Source organism: Oncorhynchus mykiss, chromosome 2 (assembly GCF_013265735.2).
Source record: "Oncorhynchus mykiss isolate Arlee chromosome 2, USDA_OmykA_1.1, whole genome shotgun sequence".
NCBI classification, from domain to species: Eukaryota; Metazoa; Chordata; class Actinopteri; order Salmoniformes; family Salmonidae; genus Oncorhynchus; species Oncorhynchus mykiss.
The window spans coordinates 19,004,728-19,013,631 of record NC_048566.1 but is presented as its reverse complement, the minus strand read 5'-3'; positions in this window follow the sequence as shown (position 1 = coordinate 19,013,631).

Sequence of the window (8,904 nt, the reverse complement as noted above, 5' to 3'; positions counted from 1 at the left end):
GAGGGTAGGCAACAACATCTCCTCCCCGCTGATCCTCAACACTGGGGCCCCACAAGGGTGCGTTCTGAGCCCTCTCCTGTACTCCCTGTTCACCCACGACTGCGTGGCCACGCACGCCTCCAACTCAATCATCAAGTTTGCGGACGACACAACAGTGGTAGGCTTGATTACCAACAACGACGAGACGGCCTACAGGGAGGAGGTGAGGGCCCTCGGAGTGTGGTGTCAGGAAAATAACCTCACACTCAACGTCAACAAAACTAAGGAGATGATTGTGGACTTCAGGAAACAGCAGAGGGAACACCCCCCTATCCACATCGATGGAACAGTAGTGGAGAGGGTAGCAAGTTTTAAGTTCCTCGGCATACACATCACAGACAAACTGAATTGGTCCACTCACACAGACAGCATTGTGAAGAAGGCGCAGCAGCGCCTCTTCAACCTCAGGAGGCTGAAGAAATTTGGCTTGTCACCAAAAGCACTCACAAACTTCTACAGATGCACAATCGAGAGCATCCTGGCGGGCTGTATCACCGCCTGGTACGGCAACTGCTCTGCCCTCAACCGTAAGGCTCTCCAGAGGGTAGTGAGGTCTGCACAACGCATCACCGGGGGCAAACTACCTGCCCTCCAGGACACATACACCACCCGATGTCACAGGAAGGCCATAAAGATCATCAAGGACATCAACCACCCGAGCCACTGCCTGTTCACCCCGCTATCATCCAGAAGGCGAGGTCAGTACAGGTGCATCAAAGCTGGGACCGAGAGACTGAAAAACAGCTTCTATCTCAAGGCTATCAGACTGTTAAACAGCCACCACTAACATTGAGTGGCTGCTGCCAACACACTGACACTGACTCAACTCCAGCCACTTTAATAATGGGAATTGATGGGAAATGATGTAAATATATCACTAGCCACTTTAAACAATGCTACCTTATATAATGTTACTTACCCTACATTATTCATCTCATATGCATACGTATATACTGTACTCTATATCATCGACTGTATCCTTATGTAATACATGTATCACTAGCCACTTTAACTATGCCACTTTGTTTACATACTCATCTCATATGTATATACTGTACTCGATACCATCTACTGTATCTGCCTATGCTGCTCTGTACCATCACTCATTCATATATCCTTATGTACATATTATTTATCCCCTCACACTGTGTACAAGACAGTAGTTTTGGAATTGTTAGTTAGATTACTTGTTGGTTATTACTGCATTGTCGGAACTAGAAGCACAAGCATTTCGCTACACTCGCATTAACATCTGCTAACCATGTGTATGTGACAAATAAAATTTGATTTGATTTGATATCCCAGGACAGTGTGATATCCCAGGACAGCGCTGCAGTGTGATATCCCAGTCCAGTGTGATATCCCAGGAGAGTGTGATATCAAAGGACAGCGCTGCAGTGTGATATCCCAGTCCAGTGTGATATCCCAGTCCAGTGTGATATCCCAGGACAGTGTGTTATCCCAGGACAGTGTGATATCCCAGGACAGCGCTGCAGTGTGATATCCCAGGACAGTGTGATATCCCAGGACAGCGCTGCAGTGTGATATCCCAGGACAGTGTGATATCTCAGGACAGTGTGATATCCCAGGACAGCGCTGCAGTGTGATATGCCAGTCCAGTGTGATATCCCAGGACAGTGTGATATCCCAGGACAGCGCTGCAGTATGATATCCCAGGACAGTGTGATATCCCAGGACAGCGCTGCAGTGTGATATCCCAGGAGAGTGTGATATCAAAGGACTGCGCTGCAGTGTGATATCCCAGTCCAGTGTGATATCCCAGTCCAGTGTGATATCCCAGGACAGTGTGATATCCCAGGACAGTGTGATATCCCAGGACAGCGCTGCAGTGTGATATCCCAGGACAGTGTGATATCCCAGGACAGCGCTGCAGTGTGATATCCCAGGACAGTGTGATATCCCAGGACAGCGCTGCAGTGTGATATCCCAGGTCAGTGTGATATCCCAGGACAGTGTGATATCCCAGGACAGCGCTGCAGTGTGATATCCCAGGACAGTGTGATATCCCAGCACAGTGTGATATCCCAGGACAGCGCTGCAGTGTGATATCCCAGGACAGTGTGATATCCCAGGACAGCGCTGCAGTGTGATATCCCAGTCCAGTGTGATATCCCAGTCCAGTGTGATATCCCAGGACAGTGTGATATCCCAGGACAGTGTGATATCCCAGGACAGCGCTGCAGTGTGATATCCCAGGACAGCGCTGCAGTGTGATATCCCAGGACAGTGTGATATCCCAGGACAGCGCTGCAGTGTGATATCCCAGGACAGTGTGATATCCCAGGACAGCGCTGCAGTGTGATATCCCAGGACAGTGTGATATCTCAGGACTGTGTGATATCCCAGGACAGCGCTGCAGTGTGATATGCCAGTCCAGTGTGATATCCCAGTCCAGTGTGATATCCCAGGACAGTGTGATATCCCAGGACAGCGCTGCAGTGTGATATCCCAGGACAGTTGAATATCCCAGGACAGCGCTGCAGTGTGATATCCCAGTCCAGTGTGATATCCCAGTCTAGTGTGATATCCCAGGACAGCGCTGCAGTGTGATATCCCAGTCCAGTGTGATATCCCAGGAGAGTGTGATATCAAAGGACAGCACTGCAGTGTGATATCCCAGTCCAGTGTGATATCCCAGTCTAGTGTGATATCCCAGGACAGCGCTGCAGTGTGATATTCCAGTCCAGTGTGATATCCCAGGACAGTGTGATATACCAGGACAGTGTTATATCCCAGTCCGAGCTGCAGCCAGGGCAGGATGAGCTACCGCTGTCTCTGTTCTTTCAGTCAGCTCAGCATTTTCCTCCTCTGCCACAGCTGGTCAGGCCAAGCAGAAGGTCAGGGGTCAGACAGACGGACATTCCAAAGGCAACTCTCCCCTCAGAACAGCTGTGTTTTGCCCCCCGGACAATGATGCAGTATGTGTTTTCAATATGGCTAAGGCGGAACCATGTACCATCTAGGGGTCAGGAATGTCATTCGGAGCCCTGAAGAGTAATCAATATTACTCTTGAATGGTTCCATATGGACTAGAAGCCATAGTATAGCAACAAGAGAGGATCTGGTCCATTAGATCATAAGACACATGCTACTGTAGTAGTGAACCACCATTCTGTGAGTTAAAGAGTATTGATGTGGACTGTTTCTATTCCATAAGGCCATATGATACAGGCTACTCAGCTACTGATCTGCCATTCTCTACCCTATAGAGTAAAGAGTATTAATGTTGGCTGGCTGTAAGATACAGACTAGTACAACTGTGGCTTTGAGCAATTAGCCATCCTCTTGCTTCTCCTTCCAGGGGTTATAACTGCACAGCAAACCTCTCGCTGGAGCGCCACAGAAATCGAACCGCAGCGGCCTTCCGCCAATGATCAAAGCCTGAGCCCACATCTTACCAGTCCCCGATGAGAAGGCAAGAGATAACGAAGAGAAGAGAAGAGAAGACAGAAACAGAAAGGGAGGGAATCCACGCAGTTCATCTCCCATCTCGACAGCACTGGCTGATTTACATATGAAGCACCTTTCTCTTTTTAATTCCCATGACAGGAAACGGTTATCGCAGGATGCCCAGAGGGAGAGCAAAGACGAGAGAGGCCATAATCAAGATCCTTCAATATCCATCATTACACCCTGGTCACGGCTTTGGTCTTACCCATGTGAATACACACACTCTCTCACACGCTTGCACATGCACGTATACACACACACACACACACACACACACACACACACACTTCTACCCCTGAATGGATTAGATGTCTAATTTCATTTCTTTTTCGATGGGTCTTCTTTCTAGATGCTTCTAGAGTTCACTTTCATACCAGCCAAGTTGTTTTCCTTCTCGCGTCTATGCACTCTCCTCCTCTCACCTTATCCCTCCGCTTGTGGACTTCAATTCACAACACATCAGCTGTATGTAACTAGGCAAAAAACCTTTCCAAGCCAAAACATATCATAACCGCTGCACACAGCCTACATCGTTGTCACCATATTAGGCAAAGTAATGTCATCGTCAACATAGCTAATATAACTAATGCGTTAGTAAACCCACTTCAGTCATGCAGTAACGTTACAGTGTATAGTCAGTAAGGAGTGGGTGGCACCGGTGGCAATACATTTGTAAAACCAAAAGCTTACCTTGACTTGGAAGATTTCTAGTGTTGGGTTGGATAGTCATAGCCAGCTAGCTAACATAGCATCTCTCTGTTTGAGCAGGGTGTTTCAGTAGGCTAAACTAGCTAGCTGCATTTTCTAGTTAAGTAAGTGAAACTGAAAGTGATTTTTAAAAATAAAATCTCTCCATCTCTCTCTTGCTTCTCCTTTGTTTTGGAAGAAATACATTTGTTCAAAACTGTTCAACTATTGTCTTTCTCTCTCTTTGAGTCAACTACTCAACTAGCTAGCTGTAGCTTGTGCTTTCAATATTAGATTAATACTCTGATCCTTTGATTTGGTGGACAACATGTTTCGGTTTTCATTTACTTCTCTTGTTCTTTTGTATTCTGTGTTGGGTTATATTTCATTAAAATATGGACACTTAACATGCACACGCACGGACACTTAACACATTGGTCCGATCTTTCCTCCTCCTCCACAGAAGAGGAGGAAAACCGTTACAGAACTACCCACCAAAAAAGGACCAAGCAGCATGGTAACCTGGAGCAGAGGGTTCTGGACTCCTGGACTTGGGGGTGAGATACCCGTCCTAGCTCGATCATTAATATCGAAATTGCAGATTGCCTCTTATCCGCTTGTTTATCTTATCCATAGTTTGTACATCTCAAATGTCAGCAGAAACCACATTTGTTTAACCATATCAGCTATGTATTTTTAAAAGGTTGAATAAGCACCAATACTCTTTACCTAAATGAGGCTGAATGAACTGTTTTGCTGCCAGACAAGGCTCTCCGCTGATAGCCAGTGGTAAGATGTTGGGAATGCTGTTGGAACAGCTTTATGTAGACCCTAACAGTTTGTGGCCACCGTTTGTCACAGTTATAGTGCAATTCATGTATTGTTTAGTGTTGTCTTGTGTAGTGGCTTTGCTGGCATGCATCCCACTTTCTTTCTTTTTTTGCTCCACCAAGATTTACATACTAAAATCAGCCCTGCTGAGGGAGTTCTGTTAACCTGAGCTGCGGTGCACCAGTCTATGGTCAGTGAGAAGGGAGGAACGCCATTCTCAAATAGAACAGTAATCTGCACCACTTGGTCATGTTGTCAACAAGGCGACATGGCGCATCATTCAGAAAAATATATTTCCATAAAATATATGTTTGCATTGTCAAACTATTTTTCATTGGGAAGGCAGATCACTTTTGCATGTGATAACACAACCCTACCCATTACTTAATTTAGGCTACATCACTTTTGTTTTGAGCTAACTTCGCTCTAGGCTTTGACATGGCACTTGGCAAACAGTGGAAACTCCTCTCACCAGGGTAAACCATGCCAGATAATCGAATCCCCTCAGAAGTTGGATCCAAACAAAAATCACATTGGTTGAGTAAGTTTCTGTTTTCACATGCAAAAGTGATTGCTTTTGATTAAAACACTTGGTATGCCTTCCCAAAGAAAACTAGTTAGAAAATGCAAACATATTTTATGATGAGATGTATGTTTCTGAAACGATGCACCATGCTGCCTTGTTGAGAACATGACCGAGCTGCGCAGATTAGGCTACTGTTCAGTTTTTGCCCGTTCACGTCATGGGCCATAGACCTGTGCACCGCGACTCAGGTTAATAGAACTCCCTCCTTGAGCGGATGTTCGTGGGGCGGGAACACAGTTATAATTAGTACACTGCGAATTGACCACAAGAATCCAAAACAGATATAGTACTTGACAAAAACAGAATAATTTCAAACCTAGATTACATTGGGATATTGTGAAGGCCCTGAATTTGTCTGAGCCGTCTCAGTCCTTCTCCTTCCAATAGGCTTCCCCTTTAATTTCCAATTAATTAGCCAGCATCAGCTGCGCATAAGTGGGGTTGTGATGGAGACGCGAATGAAGATGTGTTCAAACCTCAATTCCGAAGCGTCTCTATTCCGTTTGTTTTTGTAGTATCTGGGATCTACATCTGTTTATATTAGTTACTGTGCTGTTACTAAACAGTAATGAATTACGGCAGTGTTACGTTACTACACATAATAGGAAATGCACAATGCGCACTGGGGTACCGGGAACTGTAGAGCACGAGGGGTTTTGACCAAACGGAAACTAACTGTACTCCCGTCTCCTGCCGGGTCATTTCTCCACAACACAAATATCACAGTGGCGACGAGGTGATTAAACTACATAAACGGACATTGCTTGAAGGGAAGAATGTTGCGTGAGTAATGAAACTCAAAATAATTATGTAATTCGTCAGTTATTTTTTATTTTCTTTCGCCAGTAGAGAAGGCTAAGCACTGCTAGTACAGTATTCAGGAGCTGCCAAGTAGCAAGACTATTGGAGTCCAGAATAGCGACACTGCCCTCTGGTGGTAAAAAAAAAAAAACGGTCATTGAACCCATTGAAATTAGGCGATCTCAGTGGAGAAATATTGTCAAGAAAAAAAAGGAAGAAGGAACGTACATTATTACAAATGAGTGCAGTGAAATGAAGTAATTGCAGAAACTTCTGAAGTGAAGAATTAGATGAAAATTAAGGAATACAAGGAATAAGGAAACTGAACAATTAACTGTGAAAATGGCAATCATTGGTGGAGTACCAGAGTTTGAGGCTACAAAAGAGGATTTTGATTCCTATTTGGAACGTTTTGAGCGTTGGCTGGCTGCAAATTAAATCAAAGATGAAAAGAAAGCAGACGTATTTCTCAGTGTTTTGGGTCCAACTGAGTATGGATTGCTGAAAGGTCTCATTGAACCAATAAAAGCAGTGGAGTTGAACTATGCAGAACTGACTGAAACTCTTTCAAGGTATTTCAAGACTAAGCCAATTCTCATTGCAGAACGTTTCAGATATTACCAACTTCACCAGGTTCAAGGGGAAACCGTGGCTGACTACATCCTTGCTTTAAAAAGGCTGGCAAGTACATGTGAGTTTGCATGATTTCTTGATGATGCTCTCCGAGACAAGTTTATATGTGGTCTCAAAGGTGAAGCATATCACAGAAGGCTCCTGTCAGAGAAGGACCTGACGTTTAAGAAAGCCTGTGACATAGCACTTGGACTCGAGCTTGCCCACGGGGATACTATTGAGCTATCGGGACATGCAGGACGTCAGAAAGGTGTTCACAAGGTCAGTGATGCACGTGGTGAAAAAAGCTCACAAAAGTCACACTTTTTTCAGTCCTGTCCTCAAGGTTACACAAGAACAAAGCAGCCCACATCTCAAAGGTCTAAGCCAAGTTGCTACAGATGTGGGGGAGATAATCATCAGCACAGTGAATGTCGATTCCATGATGAAAAGTGCCACAATTGTGGAAAGGTTGGACATTTACAGAGTGTGTGTAAGGCCTCGAAATGCACAGCAAGAGCACACAAAGTGTCAGACGCAGCACAAGAAGAGGAAGGTACAACTGAAACAGTAGTGGAACTGTTCACAGTGTACACAGCTCAACAACAAAAATATTAAATCTATCTCAACATGGAGTTAGCGGGAAAACCAGTAAAAATGCAGCTGGACACTGGAGCGTCTGTATCTCTGGTTCCAGGGAGACTCTACAAAGAAAAACGGAAAGACTGCCCTCTTCAGCCCGCATCCATCCGCCTTTCTTCATACACTGGTGACACTATTCCTGTGTTATGGCAGATCCAGGTACCAGTCCGGTATGAGGGGAAGGAGTGGACGCTTCCCCGCTGTATGAGGGGAAGGAGTGTCATTGTTAAAGGAGAAAAATCAGCCTTGCTAGGCAGAAACTGGCTACAAAAGATGAAGTTGAACTGGGGAGAAATCTTCAGTCTGAGAAATGACAAACCAGTGAGTCAGGCTACACTCACTAACATGCTGGAGACGCACAAATAACTTTTCAAAGATGGCTACGGTGAAATACAAGACTTCACAGCAAAAGTCAGAGTGCAAGAAGGAACCAAGCTTATCTTTCACAAGCCACGTCCGGTTCCCTATGCTCTTAAGGAAGCAGTAGAGAAGGAACTGGACCGCCTACAGAAGAATAACATAATCACGAAAGTAGCGAGGAGCGACTGGGCCGCTACGATTGTTGTAGTTCCAAAGAAAGACAAGACCGTCAGAATGTGCGGTGACTACAAGGTCACAGTAAATCGCTGCATACTACCAGAGGAATATCCACTACCAAACGCTGAAGATCTGTTTGCCACTCTAGCTGGTGGGAAGGTTTTCAGTAAGCTGGACCTGGCATTCGCTTATCAGCAACTGAAGCTGGATCCGGAGTCAGAACAGTATCTGACCATCAATACACACAAGGGGCTATTCAGATTCAATCGCTTGGCCTATGGAATCTCGACAGCTCCAGCGATATTCCAACACACAATGGATCAGATCTTGGACGGTATAGACCATGTTGTGTGCTTCATGGACGACATCCTCATGTCAGCACCAACCATTGGAGAGCACCTTGTAGTGCTGGACAAAGTGATGTCAAGACTGGAGAAATATGGAGTGAGAATGAAACGCAGCAAGTGTGAGTTCCTCCAGGACTCAGTGGAGTATCTCGGATACAAGATTGATGCACAAGGCCTGCACCCAACCAACAGCAAGGTGGAAGCAATCGTAAACGCACCAGCACCCACAAATATCTCAGAGCTGAGGTCATTTTTGGGGCTCCTGAACTATTATGGAAAGTTTGTGGCAAACTTGTCCACATTGTTGCATCCGCTTCACCAACTGCTGCAGGCCGATACAAAGTGGAATTG